Here is a 4,917-nt window from a genome sequence, read left to right as displayed (position 1 = left end):
TTTACCACTTGCCCATGTTTCTATTGAACCAATTGAGGGCATAGTGGCAAAAAATAAGAGGTTGGATTTTCTTGCTCACGGCTCCTATAGTACTTCCATGACCTTAGAGTAAGTATCTCCAACCGGACGAATTGGAGCAGCTCTTATTTTTACCACTTTGCCCATGTTATCTATAGAACCAATTGAGGTCAAAGTGGCAAATATAAGAGGTTGGAGTCTTTGCTCGCTGGCATCCTTAGGTACCTCCATGACCCTTTGAATGTATGCCCCAACCAGGGCGAATCGGGGCAACTCTTATTTTTACCACATTGCCCATGCTTTCTATGGAACCAATTGAGGCCAAAGTGGCAAAAATAAGAGGTTGGATTTTCTTGCTCGCGGGTCCTATAGTACTTCCATGACCTTTAGAGTAAGTATGCTCCAACCCGGGACGATTGGAGCAAGCTCTTATTTTTACCCATTTGCCCATGTTTTCTATAGAACCAATTAGGCCAAAGTGGCAAAAATAAGAGGTTGGAGTCTTTTGCTCGCTGGCATCCTAAGTACTTCCATGACCATTTCGAAAGTACGCCCCAACCGGTGCGAACCGGGGCACTCTTATTTTACCACTTTGCCCATGTTATCTATAGAACCAATTGAGGCAAAGTGGCAAAATAAGAGGTTGGAGTCTTTTGCTCGCTGGCATCCTTAGGTACTCCATGACCTTTGGAATGTATGCCCCAACCGGGCGAATCGGGCAACTCTTATTTTTACCACATTGCCCATGCTTTCTATGGAACCAATTGAGGCCAAAGTGGCAAAAATAAGAGGTTGGATTTTCTTGCTCGCGGGCGTCCTATAGCACTTCCATGACCTTAGAGAAAGTATGCTCCAACCCGGGACGAGTTGGAGCAGCTCTTATTTTTACCCATTTGCCCATGTTTTCTATAGAACCAATTAGGCCAAAGTGGCAAAAATAAGAGGTTGGAGTCTTTTGCTCGCTGGCATCCTAAGGTACTTCCATGACCATTTCGAAAGTAGCCCCAACCAAGTGCGAACCGGGGCAACTCTTATTTTTACCACATTGCCCATGCTTTCTATAGAACCAATTGAGGGCAAAGTGGCAAATATAAGAGGTTTGAAGTCTTTTTGCTCGCGGGTATCCTTAGGTACTTCCATGACCCTTTGGAAAGTATGCCCCAACTAGGGGCGAATCGGGGCAACTCTTATTTTTACCACATTCCCCGTGCTTTCTATGGAACCAATTGAGGGCAAAGTGGCAAAAATAAGAGGTTCGATTTTCTTCCTCACGGGTGTCCTATAGTACTTCTATGACCTTAGAGTAAGTATGCTCCAACCGGGACGAATTGGAGCAGCTCTTATTTTTACCACTTTGCCCTTGTTTTGTTGGAAACCAATTGAGGGCAAAGTGGCAAAAAGGAGAGGTTGGAGTTTTTTGCTAGTGGGTATCTTATGGTACTCCAACGACCTTTTAGTTAGTGTGCCCAAACCCAGGGCGATTCGGATTAAATCTTATTTTTACCACTTTGCCCATGCTTTCTATAGAACCAATTGAGGAAAAGTGGCACAAATAAGAGGTTGGAGTCTTTTGCTCGCGGGCATCCTTAGGTACTTCCATGACCTTTGGAAAGTATGCTCCAACCCGGGACGAATTGGAGCAGCTCTTATTTTTACCACTTTGCCCATGTTGTCTATAGAACCAATTGAGGCCAAAGTGACAAAAATAAGAGGCTGGAGTCTTTTGCTCGCTGGCATCCTTAGGTACTTCCATGACCCATTAGAAAGTATCCCCAACCAGGGCGAATCGGGGCAACTCTTATTTTTACCACATTGCCCATGCTTTCTATGGAACCAAATGAGGGCAAAGTGGCAAAAATAATAGGTTGTATTTTCTTGCTCGCGGGAGTCCTATAGTACTTCCATGACCTTAGACTAAGTATGCTCCAACCCGGACGAATTGGAGCAGCTCTTATTTTTACCACTTTGCCCTTGTTTTGTTGGAAACCAATTGACGCCAAAGTGGCAAAAATAAGAGGTTGGAGTCTTTTGCTCGCTGGCATCCTTAGGTACTTCCTTGACCATTTCGAAAGTATGCCCCAACCAAGGGCGAATCGGGCAACTCTTATTTTTACCATATTGCCCATGTTTTCTATGGAACCAATTGAGGCATAGTGGCAAAAATAAGAGGTTGGATTTTCTTCCTCACGGGCGTCCTATAGTACTTCCATGACCTTAGAGTAAGTAATGTCTAACCCGGGACGAATTGGAGCAGCTCTTATTTTTACCACTTTGCCCATGTTATCTATAGAACCAATTGAGGTCAAAGTGGCAAATATAAGAGGTTGGAGTCTTTTGCTCGCTGGCATCCTTAGGTACCTCCATGACCCTTTGGAATGTATGCCCCAACCAGGGGCGAATCGGGGCAACTCTTATTTTTACCACATTGCCCATGCTTTCTATGGAACCAATTGAGGCCAAAGTGGCAAAAATAAGAGGTTGGATTTTCTTGCTCGCGGGCGTCCTATAGCACTTCCATGACCTTAGAGTAAGTATGCTCCAACCGGGACGAGTTGGAGCAGCTCTTATTTTTACCCATTTGCCCATGTTTTCTATAGAACCAATTAGGCCAAAGTGGCAAAAATAAGAGGTTGGAGTCTTTTGCTCGCTGGCATCCTAAGTACTTCTATGACCATTTCGAAAGTACGCCCAACCAAGTGCGACCGGGCAACTCTTATTTTTACCACATTGCCCATGCTTTCTATAGAACAATTGAGGGCAAAGTGGCAAATATAAGAGGTTGGAGTCTTTTGCTCGCGGTATCCTTAGGTACTTCCATGACCCTTTGGAAAGTATGCCCCAACTAGGGCGAATCGGGGCAACTCTTATTTTTACCACATTCCCGTGCTTTCTATGAACCAATTGAGGGCAAAGTGGCAAAAATAAGAGGTTCGATTTTCTTCCTCACGGGTGTCCTATAGTACTTCTATGACCTTAGAGTAAGTATGCTCCAACCCGGGACGAATTGGAGCAGCTCTTATTTTTACCACTTTGCCCTTGTTTTGTTGGAAACCAATTGAGGGCAAAGTGGCAAAAAGGAGAGGTTGGAGTTTTTTGCTAGTGGGTATCTTATGGTACTCCAACGACCTTTTAGTTAGTGTGCCCAAACCCAGGGCGATTCGGATTAAATCTTATTTTTACCACTTTGCCCATGCTTTCTATAGAACCAATTGAGGGAAAAGTGGCACAAATAAGAGGTTGGAGTCTTTTGCTCGCGGCATCCTTAGGTACTTCCATGACCTTTTGGAAAGTATGCTCCAACCCGGGACGAATTGGAGCAGCTCTTATTTTTACCACTTTGCCCATGTTGTCTATAGAACCAATTGAGGCCAAAGTGACAAAAATAAGAGGCTGGAGTCTTTTGCTCGCTGGCATCCTTAGGTACTTCCATGACCCATTAGAAAGTATCCCCCAACCAGGGGCGAATCGGGGCAACTCTTATTTTTACCACATTGCCCATGCTTTCTATGGAACCAAATGAGGGCAAAGTGGCAAAAATAATAGGTTGTATTTTCTTGCTCGCGGGAGTCCTATAGTACTTCCATGACCTTAGACTAAGTATGCTCCAACCCGGGACGAATTGGAGCAGCTCTTATTTTACCACTTTGCCCTTGTTTTGTTGGAAACCAATTGACGCCAAAGTGGCAAAAATAAGAGGTTGGAGTCTTTTGCTCGCTGGCATCCTTAGGTACTTCCTTGACCATTTCGAAAGTATGCCCCAACCAAGGGCGAATCGGGGCAACTCTTATTTTTACCATATTGCCCATGTTTTCTATGGAACCAATTGAGGGCATAGTGGCAAAAATAAGAGGTTGGATTTTCTTCCTCACGGGCGTCCTATAGTACTTCCATGACCTTAGAGTAAGTAATGTCTAACCCGTGACGAATTGGAGCAGCTCTTATTTTTACCACTTTGCCCATGTTATCTATAGAACCAATTGAGGTCAAAGTGGCAAATATAAGAGGTTGGAGTCTTTTGCTCGCTGGCATCCTTAGGTACCTCCATGACCCTTTGGAATGTATGCCCCAACCAGGGGCGAATCGGGGCAACTCTTATTTTTACCATATTGCCCATGCTTTCTATGGAACCAATTGAGGGCAAAGTGGCAAAAATAAGAGGTTGGATTTTCTTGCTCGCGGGCGTCCTATAGTACTTCCATGACCTTAGAGTAAGTATGCTCCAACCCGTGATGAATTGGAGCAGCTCTTATTTTTACCACTTTGCCCTTGTTTTGTTGGAAACTAATTGAGGCCAAAGTGGCAAAAATAAGAGGTTGGAGTCTTTTGCTCGCTGGCATCCTTAGGTACTTCCATGACCATTTAGAAAGTATGCCCCAACCAAGGGCGAATCGGGGCAACTCTTATTTTTACCACATTGCCCATGCTTTCTATGGAACCAATTGAGGCCAAAGTGGCAAAAATAAGAGGTTGGATTTTCTTGCTCGCGGGCGTCCTATAGCACTTCCATGACCTTAGAGTAAGTATGCTCCAACCCGGGACGAATTGGAGCAGCTCTTATTTTTACCACTTTGCCCTTGTTTTGTTGGAAACCAATTGAGGGCAAAGTGGCAAAAAGGAGAGGTTGGAGTTTTTTGCTAGAGGGTATCTTATGGTACTCCCACGACCTTTTAGTTAGTGTGCCTAAACCCAGGGCGATTCGGACTAAATCTTATTTTTATCACTTTGCCCATGCTTTCTACAGAACCAATTGAGGGAAAAGTGGCAAAAATAAGAGGTTGGAGTCTTTTGCTCGCGGGCATCCTTAGGTACTTCCATGACCTTTTGGATAGTACGCCCAACCCGGGGTGAATTGGGGCAACTCTTATTTTTACCACTTTGCCCATGCTTTCTATGGAACCA

Source organism: Juglans microcarpa x Juglans regia, chromosome 4S (assembly GCF_004785595.1).
Source record: "Juglans microcarpa x Juglans regia isolate MS1-56 chromosome 4S, Jm3101_v1.0, whole genome shotgun sequence".
Classification (NCBI taxonomy): Eukaryota; Viridiplantae; Streptophyta; class Magnoliopsida; order Fagales; family Juglandaceae; genus Juglans; species Juglans microcarpa x Juglans regia.
The sequence above is the reverse complement of the archived record's forward strand: the minus strand, read 5'-3'. Positions refer to the sequence as shown.